Raw genomic sequence first — 19,466 nt, 5'->3', positions numbered from 1 at the left:
TATTTTTTTCAATAAAAAGCTTTATTTAGAAATGAAAGCAACACTGACAAAAGTAATGTGAACAAATTGGTATCGCAAAATCAAATAGTATAAACAATTCAGTATGAAAAATTGTACAAATATTTAAATGCAGTAACTACAAACTGAAAGTCTATTATCAGCAGCGTGATAGGAACTGGATGAAACCGGTAACGGTGTAGTCTAAAGAGAAACCATTACACCAGTTGGCCTGATAGGCCAATAAGAAGGAAGAGTAGGAGGAGTAGTAAGATTGAGAGAGAAGAAAAGTTCGAGAGAGTGAAGGAGGGAGGGAGGGAGGTACGAAGGGACTGTGGGGGTGAGATAGTCAAATGATGGCAATAAAGTACGTTTAGAACAACTTTTCAGGTGGTATAAAGTGAATTCAATGGGCAGATCCAGTAGTCTGCAGACTAAATAACCGATTTATCTAGTGGGTTATTAGTTTAAAGAAGTCATCGGACAGTGTAAAAATTGTCCAAGATCTCCATGTTTCATGAAAAGCAGCATCAGATTCTTTTTTAATTGCTATAATCTCCTCCATTTCATGTATAAGTTTTACCTTATCCGCCCATCCTTTGGTAGAGGGAATGTTTTGAGTGTTCCAGTAAAGGGGTATAACCGCTTTTGCAGCATTGAGCAGATGTCTTGATAGAGAGAGCTTGTATTTTTTATAGGAAAGGTTGTTTATATGAAGAAGACAACATGCAGCATTTAAGTCCAGGGATGTGCCTGTTATGAGTCTAATGAGGTTAATAATCTTAGTCCAATAAGACTGTATTAAGTCACATGACCACCATATATGTACGAAAGTACCTCTACTTTTCAGACACCTCCAACAACATTTTATAATTTTTGACTTTTCAGAGTCAGTTAAATCTCTTTTTTGGCCCATTTTGCCTAAGAAAAAGAAGCTGCCTAATGATCAAGCACACCTTGATATAGGTTGTTGATCTCCTTAGGTCACACTCACCCTCATTACACAAATACACATCGCCTGATAAAAGTAGCAAAATAAACATAAACCATATACAGTACTTGCTGTGACACTGGAGGTATGTGGTAATGTAACTTACTGGAATCTTTGCTGTAACTGTGTCAGTGTTGTTGTGCGAAAGGCTTTGAGCAGAACGGTAGTTTCTGACAGCTCCCTGTGGCCACACTGTTTCATGTGCATGCACTGCGTGAGGTAATGCACACATATAAAGTAAATGTCCTTCTTTCATTATAAGTCAAATTATTTATTCTATAATATAAAATAATAAAAAGGAATTTAAAAAAATACAAAGAAACCACAGTAAAGTGCTTTGAAACCTGTATGCTCTAAATCCTAAATAACATTGAAGAGAACATTAATTCTGGCATGTAGCTTAGCAGTACACCAGTGCCATCTGTCAGGCACATTACAACCATGCAATGCCAAACTAGACACAACTTTTATGCCTTGCATCTCTCCCAAAGTAATGAAACTAAATATGTAAAAGTTTAAAATGTAAACCTCTTATGAAATAAAAAAAAAAAAAAAAACGTAATATTTCAGACTCTTTAGGCTGGCTTCACACTATTGTGCTGCAGTAAAACATGCATTTTAAAGCATGCACCAGCTACACACTGTTGTGCACAGCACTCTGTCTGATTCATTTAGGTTATCACTCCAAAGCACAAGTACAGAAGGTACTGTAAAAATGTTTTTATTGCTATAAAACATTCAGTTGCATTAGATTTAAAGAATAGGTGCACTTTCAGTCAATGTGCACTTATTCTTTTTCCCCCAACCTAACCAACTCCACCCCCCAAAGATGCATACTTACCAAAATCCAATGCCCACTACCTCTGGAGTTTGTTTACATCCAGCACCACAAATCCTCTCTCTTCTGGCTGCACCTGCACTATACAGTCCCATAGTCTTCTATAGGGCTTATCTACGGTTGCGCAGCCAGGGAATGAAGGGAGATGAGCAATGTAGACTTTGTCAGACTTTGTCTGAAAGTGCAATTATTTTTTAAATATTTAATTATTTTCCTACACTAGCCTGATCTATCTAAATAATCGTAATTCTGTGTGAATGGGTCTCTGTCAGCTTTGTCTCTAAATATTGCATTCCAGGCGGGAGGGGACCACAAGACGTAAGCATGCTATTAGCCATGGCCATCTTTGAAATTCTGTTTTTCTTTAACCTTTTTTAGTGCTTGTGAGTGTGTAGCACAATTCCCAGCCATTTTGCTGGATATGGTCCCCTGGGTTACCGCTAGCAACAACAGCACATTTAAGCATGTTCTCCAAGTGTGAGCACTGAGACAATGACCAGTCCAGTATCTTTGGGTTTTTTGTATTTATTTGGTAACTTGGATGGGAGAAGGGATGAGTGGGATACTCCTGGAACTAAACTAGGCACATTTGGCGAAGACACTTGAATATTGCTGTTTGGCGCTGACTTGACGCTGGCTGAATGCCTATCAACGCTGACCGGATGCCTGTTAATGCTGAATTGACTTGGGACTGCTTTCTGACTAAAGAAGTCCTCTTCTAGCTCCTTTAAGCACTCCTGCTGAGGTAGCCACTTGAATACACTGCTGCACTGCTGAACACTTCAGGGCCCACACCGGCGCCCCCTTTCTCTCTCTAATCTTAAGGGCTTAGATACTGGCACCCCCTTTCTAAGCCACCACTACTGGCTCCCAGATCCCTTTGACCTTCTGGAGTGGTCCCCTCTCTCAGGCAGACCCCTGGGCAGTTTTGAGTACTCACAACACTGTTTTTCCAGGAAACTTCTGCCCAGCAGTTCCACTAGGTCCACAGAACTCTGGATCCTTCCTGTAGCCCAGCTCAGCCTCCGGTCCTCTAGGCCAACCACCTAGGACACCCTCGCTTGCTCTGACAGGAGGAGAGACAGCCGTCAGCCTCCTCCTGGGACTCTTCTTCCCGCCAAAGACCCCCTGTCACATGCTCCCCTCAGACTAATATCTGATTCCAGGGTGCTTTGCGACAACCTCCGCCCTCTGAGACAGCTATAAGCCCTGGTGCGCTATTGGCCAGGTTTCCTCCACTGTCCAATAAAAGCCCTCATTGGATACAGTGGGGAGACTCCCCAGACTCAAAAGACCACACATGGAAACACATGACAGCCTCACTAACTGAATCAGGCCCCCCTGATAAGCAGACAGGGCCACATATATACTTTTCCTAGCACCTACCTAGGAGGGTGCAACAAGTGTAATATTCTTCAAATAAAGTAGTGATGTTATCTTTTTGGACCTCCTGCACCATTGTGTTGTCATTTACATCCCCTTGAGGTTATCCTGCATCTTTAGCTAGAGGTGGGACCCTTTCAGATATATCTCAGTGGAGCAGCCTGTGATGACAGACGGCACAGCAAGACAAAAAAAGCTCCATCTTGCCTATGTATCACAAGCTGGTGTTGACTTTTCTATAAACTGAGAGTCAATACGATCCGGTAAGCAGATTGGTGTGTGTTCACACAGTAGTGGCGATTTGATAATACTTCTCATTGGTGTGCAGTGATTCTTCTCATGTACAAGCTATATGGACTTTTTTAATGTTTTATAGATACTTTTTTGGCACTGCCCTCTTTTGTATTGTATATTCATTTTGGTGTGTAATCAAACCATTGGTGCTTGGCTGCCTTTGTGTATTTTTATCCAAGCACAGATAATTCCTTGTGTTATCAGTTTTATTTTATAGTATTGTAAGTGTACTGTCTCCCTTTTATATTGTAAAACTCTGCATAACCTGTTGGCGCTATTTAAATCCTGTATATTCATAATAATAATAATATGGTTTAATTTTTATGGTTTATAATTTTAGCTATTTTCCATCACTTTCTGTCTTGACAGTAAATAAGGAGAAATCTATTAATTAGAGACACAGACAAAAAAAAATATCTGATGCAAGTTCTGACCCTTCCTGATTCCTACCAAATGGGTTAAAAATTTGACTGGAGTTGTACTTTTATTTCAAACTTTGGGAAAGTGCATGTAGTAAGTGCTTTTTTTTTCTGAATACAAAGTGAGACTTTACTTTGTGCTGCAACAGTAGCAATGCAAAGCAAAATGTTTAATATTAAAGGATTGGAAAAAAAAAAGGTCATTTTATAATTTATACATATTAAAAAAAGTATTGCTGCACATTAGGTAATGATAGAATAGTGTAAAGTTATGTGAAGCATACCCCTAAGCACTGTGTGATTCCCTGTGCCCCCAGCTCCTATAATGTTCCCTGTTGAAAGCTTGGCTCTTCTTCACTGTCTGATATCTGTGGTGGTGAACAAGTCTCACAGATAAGCTAAGTAAAACAGTCTTTTATCTTCAGCTGTCAGAGCAGCAGGAGCAGGATGACTTGGTGGGTGGCTTCTAAAACCAGAATTCTAATGTATCCCAAAAGAAATAGGCTGCTGAACATTTTCTTTTTAAACTAGCAAACTATGACATACTAGCTTGCTGTCAGAAAATTATAAAGTGACAACCTAAATGGCCTTAGGACCATCAAACACTGCATTTGCTTGGTGTATATTCTCTTAGTGTACTTGTGTGTATATGTGTTAGTATGTATGTGCCTATATATTCTTGTTTGTTAGAAGAATATGTCAGGAATATCAAATTTACAGAAAATATGTACTAGTACAAGTGATGCTATTTTTGCATTACACAAATGGGTTGCATAATACATTCTAAAAGTAAATATTTTATCAGTTACCTTTGTTGTAAAAATGATTTATGTCAAATACAGCACTGGTCCCTAAGGCAGAGCAATCAAAATGTGCTGACAGGGGAATCCATCCCACAGAGCCATTGTGTTCTCTCAGTAAGGGAGTTTGGGGTGGCTGGGGGGGGGGGGGGGCGTCCACACCAGGAGAGGACAGTGATTATTGCTAGGGGCTAGAGTATTCACTAGTGATAGTCGCAAGGAAATCTGGCAGGCTGGTTGTACCCAAGTTGATCAATGAATCATAATGGAAGGGTCATGGTAAGTTGAAAACAGCTCTAACAACCATACAGTTAGGGGAGGCGAATAGGAAATCTAAAGTGGAGACAAAACATTTTTTATTTTTAACTGGAAGACTTCTATCATGCAATCATGCATTTTCTTAAAGGAGACGCTGTCACTGTTCTATTTAGGAAAGTGACAGTATCTCATGACTGCCCTCCCGTCCCTGCTGCAGGTGTCTACTCTGAGTAATCTGTGGTGTCAGATGGTGTCAGTGCTTACCATGTAGGATGGCATCACTGCACTTCCCCTATGTTAAACCAAACAGCTTTGACATTTTGTTCATCGGGTCAAAGTAATCACTGTTACAATTTGATCAAATTAAGTAATATATTAAAACCTACTGTGGTACTGTTAAAAAAAGTTGCAAGAATGAATCAATTTAGGTGAATAACAATACATTTGCTTATAGTATGTGGATAACCCTAATAATCCCAGGTGAGGCATAGTTAGGTGTTGTAAAGCGCTGCACAAACTGTTGGTGCTATATAAATCCTATATATTAATAATAATAATAAAGATAATAATAATTTACCCTTTTCCTGTTAATCCAGCAGTGCATTCATAATCAAAAACCCACAAGCATGGATACCCCATGCAATGTACGTGGTCTATTAAAGGGTCTAATAACTTGGGCAAAACTAGTAGGCTTCCTTAAAATAAACCTTAAGAAAAGTTGTTCTAATTGACGTTGAGCTACTGCTAATTATTATTCACTAACAGACTGTGTTAGCAAATAGAAAATGAGCAAAAATAATTAACAGCATTTAGAGGAAAATATCATACTACTTGATAGTATGTGGAAAACCCTAATAATCCTGGGAGAGGCATAATTAGGTGCTGTAAAGTGCTGCACAAACTTTTGGTGCTATAGAAATTCTGTATTATAATAATAATAATAATAATAATAATGATAATAATTGACCCTTTCCCTGTTAATCCAGCAGTGCATTCATAATCAAAAACCCACAGGCATGGATACCCCATGCAATGTATGTGGTCTATTAAAGGGTCTAATAACTTAGGCAAAACTAGTAGGCTTCCTTAAAATAAACCTTAAAAAAAGTTGTTCTAATTGGTGTTGAGCTACTGCTAATTATTATTCACTAATCACTAACAAACAGTGTTGGCAAATAGAAAATGAGCAAAAATAATTAACAGCATTTAGAGGAAAATATCTTTCAAATTTTATGGAAGGTGGAGGCACAGAAAATTTATAAACGTGCGATAATTATTTTACAGTTTAGTTTGTACATGAAATAGGCATTTAAATTGAATTCAAGGCAATAGGAGATAAGAATATAATAAGGTGAAGATAGCAGTAAGAATTAAAATGAAAGGTCAGGACTCAATAAAACTGATAATACAGTGGGATTAGCCAATATCCAATCAAAAAGGCTAAATGAGAGAGATCAGATAGAAGGCTCCTTCACAAGTTTTATTAACTTATTCAAATTTATGGATTGGAACTGAGATGCACTACTTTGGTGGTTTAAAGTCATAAGGACAAGAAAATGTTATTAATCTAAGCCTTTGACTCTTTGCTTGCAGAGAAAACCTAGGAATTAAAATGGCAATACAAAAAAACTCTCTTCAATTTAAGAAGGTATGGATGGAGTAAAAAGGGTTTTTACTAAAGAAGACATATGAAACTTTACACAAATTAATTCCTGCTTAAATTAAATCTAAAATCAAAACTTTTAATACAGATGGTTATAGTTAAACATGTGCCATTTTTTTTCTTTTGCTTTCTTTATCTCATTGTGGGGACTTTCCTTAATTTGCTCTCCAGGAGATGCAACTGGAAATGAGAGGCGATCCTTTTAGATAGTTTCACTGGAAAAGTTATCCACACTGGAAGATTCCCCTATGCCACATAACCCCTGATGAAGACACGCAAGTCCCTTGTGTCGAACACACGTAGGGGAAGGGCTAGATTCATGTCGGTGATTGCAGAGCACGGCTGTGAAAGGAACCCAGCACACAAGTAGCAGACCGGGATCATCTATTTAAACGCTTCAGTTCCCGATACATTGTGTCAATAGTTTGGTGCGCTTCAGTCACCCAGCCAATGTGAGTGCTTTTTATGTTTTAATAAATAGAGGATTTTAAAACAGTACTTGCACTATGTTACACTTTTTTCATGCATGTGAGACATCCCAGAGTGTTCTGAACCAGCTGAGAGCTCACAAGGTGAAGGAGAGGAGCCATCCCATACATCCGTGGACTATCTCAAGCTCTGTCTGACCAAGCTTAGCTGCTAGGTCACACACACCAAGGTGAGATACGCACCTGAAGGGGGGTCACGGGAGTGGAGGTGGACATTGCACCCTAAATCTGTGGGATATTCAAGAACTAGTGATTGGGAATTGTCCCTGCACAACACCTAACCATGATTATATTTAATTTCACAGACATTTACATTCCAACACCTTTATTCATTTTGAAGGACTTCCTTTTTTTATCTTAGTAGTAATTGATTATCATTTTGTAACACCATATGTTGAATCATTTGGGGAATATCGCTGTGGATTAAGAACACTGGTTTCACTTTATATGCACAAGTATTGGATATTTGCACAGCATTTGCACTTCTTGTTTGATTTTGTTAACATTTCACAGGTATTTATTTTATTTGTATATTTATTCACACAGGGTCATAATTTTATATGATCAGATATAGTGGAATTTGTCTTCACATCACATCTGAACATAATTATTCACTTAATTGGTATATTTAGGCATACCTGTTCTCCTACACCATATATGAGTTTCAAAACGTTTTAGGTTACACTTGCGCAGCACTCTCTATATATTAATTTTTTCCTTGACAACTGTAAAACTTGGAATAGTAATGGATGATGTAGGGCTATAAAAACACAATATAAAACAATTTCACCAGATGTGGTCCCAGTATTGGTAAAAAAACTCTATAATATTGCAGCGTGTACCCATCTGGCCCCGGTGCTTTCCCGGCTTTCATACTATTTAGGGCCTGTTGGATTTTTATCATCCCTATTGGGGATTCTAACTCTTTACAGGTATCTTCTGATAATGTAGGGAGTTTAGATGAAGTTACATATTCCTCCATTTGTGTTGTTGATGAAATTTGATCTGGAAGATTATATAGAGAGGAGTAAAAATCTCCAAATGTCTGGGTGATTTGTTTAGGTAATGATAGTTTATTACCTTTTGATAAATTTGGAGGGATATATGTGGCTGTCTTGTTATCTTTTACGGCCTTCGCCAGTAATCTCCCGCATTTATTTCCTGACTCATAGCCTATTTTACGACATCTTTGTAGAGAAGCTTTGGCCCAATATGTCCGCAATTTGTTTACTTAATGATATCAATTCTATCTCTAATTCGTCTGTTTGAAATCTTTTATGGTTGGTCTCTATCTCATGTAGTGCGGAAAGCATTGATGTTAATTTTTCTCTCTTTCTCTTTTAATCCTGGAACCATGTTTAATCATTACTCCTCGAATGACTGTTTTATGTGCCTCCCACAGAATACCCGGGTCACCTTCTGGGGTTTCGTTTATCTGAAAGTATTGCTGTAATTCCTCTGTAACATCCCTAAGGATCTCTGGGATCTGTAGTAAACTCTCATTCAATCTCCAGAACCTGTTTGTACATGAAGTGGTTTCTGAGAGTGAATATGATAACCAAATTGGGGCATGATCCGATCAAGTTATACTTCCAATTTCTATTTTTTGCATTGCATGTAGCTGTCTGTAAGGGGATTGGAAAATAATCTATCCTTGTGTAGGTTTTATGAACCTGGGAGTAATATGTATGATCTTTTTTCTTCTGGATGTATAATCGCCATGCGTCCACTAGTTGATGTTTATGTAAATCTTGGTTTATGCATTTACCTACTCGTGAGGGGATAGAAGAAGAGCATGTTAGAGTGTCCATCCCAGGAATCAAGGAAACATTTAGGTCCCCACCTAATATCAGCTGTTTAATAGTGCAGGAGCGTACCCTGCTTTTTGCAGCGATACTAAGAGAGCTCATATAGTGGTTATACCTAAGGAAGACAAGGATCCAATGTTATTTGGTAGCTACAGACCAATATCACTTCTTAATATAGACCTTAAACTTTTCACCAAGATATTAGCAACTCGACTGACACAACATCTACACTCCCTGATCCATCTAGATCAAGTAGGATTCATAATGGACAGAGAGGCGAGAGACAACACCACAAAGGTATTGAATTTATTATACGCTGCAGACAGATCTTCAAATACCATGCGTTTTTATAGGAACCGATGCAGAAAAGGCGTTTGATCGGGTTAATTGGAAATTTATGTTAGCTACACTTAAACACATAGGCCTGGGTAAATCCATGTTGCAATGGATATCCTCCATCTACTCTGCTCCATCAGCCCAAGGTAAGGTTAATGGGATTCTTTCGGAATCTTTCTCCTTTAAAAATGGGACGAGACAGGGGTGTCCCCTGTCCCCCATTCTTTTTGTTCTCTTTTTAGAACCATTTCTGTGTAAAATAAGACAAAACCCAGACATAGAAGGTATTACTGTTGGAAAAAAGCAATATAAGATCTCTGCATATGCAGACGATCTACTTTTCTCAATAGTTAATCCGATAATATCATTACCGAATCTTATCAGGGAGTTTGAACAATATGGCGCTATATCTAACTTGAAAATAAATTTTAACAAATCAGAAGCTATGGGAATAAATTTACCTAGTAGAACATTATTGCAATTAAAACAGAACTTTACATTTAAATGGACAAAAAGAGCATTAAGATATTTGGGTACGTTTATACCTGCCAGGCCGACGCGGATCTTTGAACTTAATTTTACTTCTCTGCTGACGGAAATTCGCCTTAAGTTAGAGAAGTGGAATACGGGTCTGCATTCATGGTTTGGCAGGTGCAATCTGATCAAAATGACTATATTACCTAGATTTTTGTATCTATTTCAAACATTACCTATTAAGATCCCAGTTTATTATTTCAAACAAATAAACTCACTATTCATTAAATTTGTCTGGGCACATAAGAAGCCCCGCCTTTCAAGACAGTTATTGACGTTACCTAAAAAATTAGGGGGAGCGTCACTCCCAAGACATGCGGAAATACTTTCAGGCTTCTCATCTGCGAAGGCAAATTGATTGGTGTCTTCCCCTATACCCCTTAACAGAGCACTATGGTGCTATGAATATCTTCCGATAGAGGTGAGGACACACCAGTTAATAGGTACGACGCTCCAAATATGTGCACAAATCTGCTCTCAGAACTCTCTCTCCTCATGTGATTCACCATTATACCCAGTTTTAGGGAACCCAAAATTTATGATGGGGTTAGAGGCACAACCTTTCAGATCTTTTAGAGAGACAGGTCTTTTTCAGGCCTCACACTTTCTAAGAGAGGACAAATGGCCTACATTAGAAACGTTGGTAAACGAGGCGGATGTTTTTAGACTCCCTTTCTGGAACGCATTGCAATCATCCCATTTTTTACGTTCAATTCCTAACTCTCAGAACTATAACCGTCAACTGACAACTTATGAATGTTATTGTACAGATGAAGGGAGTCTTACACATGCAATATCTAAAATATACAGCCTGATAAATATACCTGTAATGCAATACTTAATGCGTAATGCAATCAAATTTTGATTAATAATTCTGGGCGCTGCCTGGAGGGAGAGGGCACGGTATTGCACATCTTCTGGGACTGTCCTAAATTGACAAAATACTGGGAAAAAATAGGAGAGATTATGCAAAGGTTTACAGAGGCCGAGATTCCGGAAGATCCAGCCTTTTTTCTCCTACAATTAAGTAATATACCAGTGAAAAGATATAGAAAATCGGTGATATGCCAGCTTGCAAATGCGGCTAGATCATGTATACCTCTTAATTGCAAAAAACAAACACCACCAACAATAGCAGATTGGATACAGAAAATAGAAGAAATAAATACAATGGAGGATCTGGTAATGACAGCTCACCATAAAAGGGAAAAATATTTAGAGACGTGGGGAGCATGGAACTCATTTATCCTTTTGAAAGAAGGTAAAACCCTACTTAAAATGTGATTTCTGGTTCAGAAAGAATACAAATACGAAACTACGAGAGACACTTGGGTCAATTGTTTAATGTCTTGATAAGAGAGGGAGGAGAAAGGTTCCCCCCCCCCTTTTTTGGGGGGGGGGGTTGTGTTTATTTTTTTTTGTTATTTGAGTTAGTATATATATAAAATAGAAAATATAGGGTAGGTAGAGGTTGCCTAGACCGAGAGGGGAAGATCAGAGCAGGGTAAGAGGTAGAGACTGACCTGATGAAGGTTAAGATATCCTGATAGTTAGACACTTGTATTCATTTTGATGTAATAAGAATTTTATGTTGACTGTTAAAGCACATGATTATATGGTGCTCTGTTCTGGTTTCTTACCTCCTATTGCTTGTACAGCCTTATTACAAACCCTTAATAAAAGTTATATTTGAAAAAAATAAATAAAAACACAATATAGACAGATTGTCCGTCAGTCCCTAAATTAATCCAGTCCAAAAGATTGGCATATAATCATAATGCTGAGTAGATTCCTCAGAGCATGCAGTCCCAATAGTGATCATATAAGTAATCCACCACTCCAAGCAAGATGTGAGAATAGCCACCACCATAAAGATAAGATGAGCCTCTTACCAGAGCACCATGATCCCCATCACAGGGATCATGAATAGCGGGGAAAGCAAATCCTGGAGACAGCAAGATAACATGTACCAGCTTCTTCAGCCACCGCACCCGCTCCTCTCATAATAAATATATATGTGGGGAGAAAACGACTTCCATGGTGTAATAACGTCAAAACAGGCTTTATTCAGATAAAACAAACAGATGGCAACTCACATTTGCAGCTATAGAGACAGGCATGCGTCGTGGAGAGTCCTCAGCATGGTATCCTACCAAAAAGATGGCCACCGCGCCCCCTCCTTAGTAGCCATGTAGCGTGCCGCAGGCTCCTCCTACACATTTCGTTAGACCAATAACGTCATCGGGGGGTGGGTCCTGTAGCGATTGCAGACATTATATAGGCTATCGAGGGAATGGGCGGAGCTCGATGGTTACAGCCGAAAACCGGAAGTAGAACCTCTGCGTGTCAACCCCCGGAAGTGGGCACCATCAAGACAGGAAATGGAGGCTAGGATCATAGAAATCAAACGATCTCATACTAGCCCTCAAGCCAATCGAATATAATAAAACGTTAGCTTAAAATTAGCAATATGACTCATCACTGATTGCCACTTAAGGCCAAACAAAAATATTGGGGATTAGTGAACTGAATCATTATTCATGTAGCACAGCCACACTTAGCTCACCAAAGCACGGGACACAGCGCCACCATGCGGTAGAAACCCAAACTGCCGCGGACGCTCCAATCTCACATCCTGCCTTCCACACAAAAGTATATGAATATATAGAACACAATTTAAAAAGTCCATCACTTTTAAAAACATGTAAAATATGTACTGTATAAAAATATTATAAATAAACAGGTGACCATAAGCAGAAATTGGAAATTCATAAAAAGACACTAATCACATATACGTCATGAGTTGTTGATAAAAGAGTTAATATCCCACTCTATATTTAACCCATGGGGGGAATAAGACCTCAAGCGGTATATCCAGCTGGTCTCAAGCTGGGAAACACCCCTCATCAAATTGCTCCCCCTCCAACTTCCAGAGAACTTATCAATCCCTATGAAGGTGGTACCAGTGGGATCTCTATTATGACACACGTCATAGTGCCGTGAAACACTGTGCTTGGGGAAGCCCTTGGCTATATTAGCCACATGTTCTTTCAAGAGTACATGCAACATATGGATAGTACGTCCAACGTATTCAAAGCCACACGGGCAACGAACAAGATAAACGACATACTGCGTAGTGCATGTAATAAATGGCTTGATTTTAAAATCCTGGTTAGTGTTTCTGGAGAAAAAGGATTCAACCCTTCTTTCCTTCATAGCATTGATCTTGCAAATAGCGCATCTCCTGCAGGGGTAAAAAACCCCCCTCTGCTGAAATAAGGAGACAGTCTTAGGGGGATCCACTACATTCGGAGCCACTTGTAACCTCAAGGGGGGGACACCCCTAAAGATGACAGTAGGTGCCTCCGGCATCCAAAGGGATGGCGAATCTGAGGCTCTGGATGAATTTATGTCCCTGTTGAATAACAACGATAGGGGTATCCGACTACAGCATGAGAGTAGCAAGACTGAGATCCACTTTTTGGATCTGAGGATTAAAGTGGTCATTTTCTCTCCACGTATATATTTATTATGAGAGGAGCGGGTGCGGTGGCTGAAGGAGCTGGTACATGTTATCTTGCTGTCTCCAGGATTTGCTTTCCCCGCTATTCATGATCCCTGTGATGGGGATCATGGTGCTCTGGTAAGAGGCTCATTTTATCTTCATGTTGGTGACTATTCTGACATCTTGCTTGGAGTGGTGGATTACTTATATGATCACTATTGGGACTGCATGCTCTGAGGAATCTACTCAGCATTATGATTATATGCCAATCTTTTGGACTGGATTAATTTAGGGACTGACGGACAATCTGTCTATATTGTGTTTTTATAGCGCTACATCATCCATTACTATTGTCTGTTTGATCTGATTTTCTAATTCAGGGTCAGATGTCACTTGCTGTATAAATCGATCTTAGTCAGTCAAGTGTATGACACATGCAATGCGCAGCAAGTCTCTGTATATATTAACTGTAAAACTTGGGATTTCCCTTTTGGGTTTTTTTTACTCTTCACTTTGTGTCCAGGTAGGTGTTTTTTATCCCCAAATAAGGAACAGAGAATCTGCAGAGGTCTGCAGAGGTGCCCGTGTAAGAAACAAATGGAAATATGTGAAGTCACCAGCAATCAAAATGAATATGTTTTATATGTTTATTGTGAAGACATCAGTTTTCTATGACTTATGTGAGGCTGTCTTAACAATAAACGTGTAAAATGCATTTATTTAGAGCGCTAGTGACTTTTGTATCTTTGCATATGGTTCTGGCACGGCACCATCCCTGGCCTTCTCTTTGAACACAAATCATTACAAGGTGAAGTACTGTGAGCAATGCAGCTACTATGCAGACTTTATAGACTATGCGTTAGAAACAATATGTTTGGGCAATGTTTTCTTTAGAAGGTATTTATTGGTCAAGGAAATTAAAAATATACCATTGATGCACTTAGTGAAGCTAAGAATAGATACTTCGTCAGAATTGGCATGAAAGAAAAAATAACGAAATAAAAAGCAGCAATAGATATATACTTTAGTTTAAATGCACATTTAAATTGTACAATCCTAAGGTTTTCTTTATCAGAAACAGTAATTGCTTTAAAAGCAGTCCATTAGAAATAACAAAAAAAAGAACCTTAAATAAACCTTAACCTACCAGAACAGTCAAAATGGTATTTCATCTCATAAGTAGTGTTGAGCGAACACGGACTGTATTATTCGTGTTCGTACCGAATAATTGGATTTTTTTTACCCGAACACGGACACGGACACTTTACTGTATGTTCGGGTAAAAATCCGTGTTCGGTCGTTTTATTTCCGGGTTTTGCATGCTTTGGCGCTCTTTTCATGGCGGGCTTTCAACAGCCAATCAACAATCGTTTAACTGGTGTGCCTTAAGCCATCCCAGCCATGCCTGCAAATGTCTTAGTAGCTGTGATTGGCCGTCTGAAGCATGTGACCAAGTCTTTATAAGTTCGAGGCAGCCGCCGCAGCAGCGTCATTCTGCTGCTTAGCTAAGGGACAGAGCACACATCAATGTGCTGGCTGCTGATTAGGGAAAGATAGGCAGGAAAAAACCATTTGTGTCCGGATAGAATTGAGGGACAGGTCGGAGTGTTTAGGCAGGGCGAGTTGTAGGCATTTTAGGGATAGAGTCTGCTGAATTATAGGGTCAGTGTCTTCTACAAACTACAATCGATATTGCTGTGTGGGGGGTGGGGTGAATCTGCACTCAATCCTGATCTACGATCTCTTCTCAATCCTGTTAGGGACAGAGTCTGCTGAATTTTAGGGAAACTGTGTTCTACAAACTACAATCGATATTGCTGTGTGGTGTGGGATTGGAGATAGGCAGGTGTCAGTGATCCACATCCATTTTTCTGTGTGTGAGCTGCAGTGAACACAATCTTTTTGGGCTGCAGTGAACACAATCTTTTTGGGCTGCAGTGAACACAATCTTTTTGGGGTGCAGTGAACAAAATCTTTTTGGGGTGCAGTGAACACAATCCTTTTTGGTGTGCAGTGAACACAATCTTTGTGGGGTGCAGTGAACAAAATCCTTTGTGGGGTGCAGTGAACACAATCTTTTTGGGGTGCAGTGAACAAAATCCTTTTTGGGGTGCAGTGAACAACATCCTTTTTGGGGTGCAGTGAACACAATCTTTTTGGGCTGCAGTGAACACAATCTTTTTGGGGTGCAGTGAACAAAATATTTTTGGGGTGCAGTGAACACAATCCTTTTTGGTGTGCAGTGAACACAATCTTTGTGGGGTGCAGTGAACAAAATCCTTTGTGGGGTGCAGTGAACACAATCTTTTTGGGGTGCAGTGAACAAAATCCTTTTTGGGGTGCAGTGAACAACATCCTTTTTGGGGTGCAGTGAACACAATCTTTTTGGGGTGCAGTGAACAAAATCCTTTGTGGGGTGCAGTGAACACAATCTTTTTGGGGTGCAGTGAACACAATCTTTTTGGGGTGGAGTGAACAACATCCTTTTTGGGGTGCAGTGAACAAAATCCTTTTTGGGGTGCAGTGAACAAAATCATTTTTGGGGTGCAGTGAACACAATCTTTTTGGGGTGCAGTGAACACAATCTTTGTGGGGTGCAGTGAACACAATCTTTTTGGGGTGGAGTGAACAACATCCTTTTTGGGGTGCAGTGAACAACATCCTTTTTGGGGTGCAGTGAACACAATCTTTTTGGGGTGCAGTGAACACAATCTTTGTGGGGTACAGTGAACAGAATCTTTGTGGGGTGCAGTGAACACAATCTTTGGGGGGTACAGTGAACACAATCTTTTTGGGGTGCAGTGAACACAATCTTTGTGGGGTGCAGTGAACACAATCTTTTTGGGGTGGAGTGAACAAAATCATTTTTGGGGTGCAGTGAACAACATCCTTTTTGGGGTGCAGTGATCAAAATCCTTTTTGGGGTGCAGTGAACACAATCTTTTTGGGGTGCAGTGAACAAAATCCTTTGTGGGGTGCAGTGAACAGAATCTTTGTGGGGTGCAGTGAACAGAATCTTTGTGGGGTGCAGTGAACACAATCTTTGGGGGGGTACAGTGAACACAATCTTTTTGGGGTGCAGTGAACAGAATCTTTGTGGGGTGCAGTGAACACAATCTTTGGGGGGTACAGTGAACACAATCTTTTTGGGGTGCAGTGAACACAATCTTTGGGGGGTACAGTGAACACAATCTTTTTGGGGTGCAGTGAACACAATCTTTGTGGGGTGCAGTGAACACAATCTTTGGGGGGGTACAGTGAACACAATCTTTTTGGGGTGCAGTGAACAACATCCTTTTAGGGTGCAGTGAACACAATCTTTGTGGGGTGCAGTGAACAACATCCTTTTAGGGTGCAGTGAACACAATCTTTGTGGGGTACAGTGAACAGAATCTTTGTGGGGTGCAGTGAACACAATCTTTGGGGGGTACAGTGAACACAATCTTTGTGAGGTGCAGTGAACACAATCTTTGTGGGGTGCAGTGAACACAATCATTGTGGGGTGCAGTGAACTCAATCTTTGTGGGGTACAGTGAACACAATCTCATACTTCTGAAGATTTGAGGGTGCTGCCTGTTCCATACTCCCCCTACTCCTCATCTAGCCTTTTAGGGGTACAAACAATAGTAATTGGGGCCTAGTGTGGTTGTGTACGTGTGATATACATACACTTTTTTTGGATCATATTTTCTATTCCGCTATTTAATCAAAAACCTTTGGGGATCAGTTAAATTGGGGGATAGTCTGTGTTGGTACGTGTGAGAGAGATCCACCTTTCCAAGTTGTTGGGGTTCATCTCATACTTCTGAAGGTTTGAGGGTGCTGCCTGTTCCATACTCCCCCTACTCCTAGCCTTTTAGGGGTACAAACAATAGTAATTGGGGCCTAGTGTGGTTGTGTACGTGTGATATACATACACTTTTTTTGGATCATATTTTCTATTCCGCTATTTAATCAAAAACCTTTGGGGATCAGTTAAATTGGGGGATAGTCTGTGTTGGTACGTGTGAGAGAGATCCACCTTTCCAAGTTGTTGGGGTTCATCTCATACTTCTGAAGGTTTGAGGGTGCTGCCTGTTCCATACCCCCCCTACTCCTCATCTAGCCTTTTAGGGGTACAAACAATAGTAATTGGGGCCTAGTGTGGTTGTGTACGTGTGATATACATACACTTTTTTTGGATCATATTTTCTATTCCGCTATTTAATCAAAAACCTTTGGGGATCAGTTAAATTGGGGGATAGTCTGTGTTGGTACGTGTGAGAGAGATCCACCTTTCCAAGTTGTTGGGGTTCATCTCATACTTCTGAAGGTTTGAGGGTGCTGCCTGTTCCATACTCCCCCTACTCCTAGCCTTTTAGGGGTACAAACAATAGTAATTGGGGCCTAGTGTGGTTGTGTACGTGTGATATACATACACTTTTTTTGGATCATATTTTCTATTCCGCTATTTAATCAAAAACCTTTGGGGATCAGTTAAATTGGGGGATAGTCTGTGTTGGTACGTGTGAGAGAGATCCACCTTTCCAAGTTGTTGGGGTTCATCTCATACTTCTGAAGGTTTGAGGGTGCTGCCTGTTCCATACTCCCCCTACTCCTAGCCTTTTAGGGGTACAAACAATAGTAATTGGGGCCTAGTGTGGTTGTGTACGTGTGATATACATACACTTTTTTTGGATCATATTTTCTATTCCGCTATTTAATCAAAAACCTTTGGGGATCAGTTAAATTGGGGGATAGTCTGTGTTGGTACGTGTGAGAGAGATCCACCTTTCCAAGTTGTTGGGGTTCATCTCATACTTCTGAAGGTTTGAGGGTGCTGCCTGTTCCATACTCCCCCTACTCCTAGCCTTTTAGGGGTACAAACAATAGTAATTGGGGCCTAGTGTGGTTGTGTACGTGTGATATACATACACTTTTTTTGGATCATATTTTCTATTCCGCTATTTAATCAAAAACCTTTGGGGATCAGTTAAATTGGGGGATAGTCTGTGTTGGTACGTGTGAGAGAGATCCACCTTTCCAAGTTGTTGGGGTTCATCTCATACTTCTGAAGGTTTGAGGGTGCTGCCTGTTCCATACTCCCCCTACTCCTCATCTAGCCTTTTAGGGGTACAAACAATAGTAATTGGGGCCTAGTGTGGTTGTGTACGTGTGATATACATACACTTTTTTTGGATCATATTTTCTATTCCGCTATTTAATCAAAAACCTTTGGGGATCAGTTAAATTGGGGGATAGTCTGTGTTGGTACGTGTGAGAGAGATCCACCTTTCCAAGTTGTTGGGGTTCATCTCATACTTCTGAAGGTTTGAGGGTGCTGCCTGTTCCATACTCCCCCTACTCCTAGCCTTTTAGGGGTACAAACAATAGTAATTGGGGCCTAGTGTGGTTGTGTACGTGTGATATACATACACTTTTTTTGGATCATATTTTCTATTCCGCTATTTAATCAAAAACCTTTGGGGATCAGTTAAATTGGGGGATAGTCTGTGTTGGTACGTGTGAGAGAGATCCACCTTTCCAAGTTGTTGGGGTTCATCTCATACTTCTGAAGGTCTGAGGGTGCTGCCTGTTCCATACTCCCCCTACTCCTAGCCTTTTAGGGGTACAAACAATAGTAATTGGGGCCTAGTGTGGTTGTGTACGTGTGATATACATACACTTTTTTTGGATCATATTTTCTATTCCGCTATTTAATCAAAAACCTTTGGGGATCAGTTAAATTGGGGGATAGTCTGTGTTGGTACGTGTGAGAGAGATCCACCTTTCCAAGTTGTTGGGGTTCATCTCATACTTCTGAAGGTTTGAGGGTGCTGCCTGTTCCATACTCCCCCTACTCCTAGCCTTTTAGGGGTACAAACAATAGTAATTGGGGCCTAGTGTGGTTGTGTACGTGTGATATACATACACTTTTTTTGGATCATATTTTCTATTCCGCTATTTAATCAAAAACCTTTGGGGATCAGTTAAATTGGGGGATAGTCTGTGTTGGTACGTGTGAGAGAGATCCACCTTTCCAAGTTGTTGGGGTTCATCTCATACTTCTGAAGGTTTGAGGGTGCTGCCTGTTCCATACTCCCCCTACTCCTCATCTAGCCTTTTAGGGGTACAAACAATAGTAATTGGGGCCCAGTGTGGTTGTGTACGTG

Source organism: Pelophylax lessonae, assembly GCF_965119305.1.
Source record: "Pelophylax lessonae genome assembly, chromosome: 9".
In the NCBI taxonomy this organism is placed as follows: domain Eukaryota; kingdom Metazoa; phylum Chordata; class Amphibia; order Anura; family Ranidae; genus Pelophylax; species Pelophylax lessonae.
Note: the sequence above shows the minus strand (reverse complement) of the source record.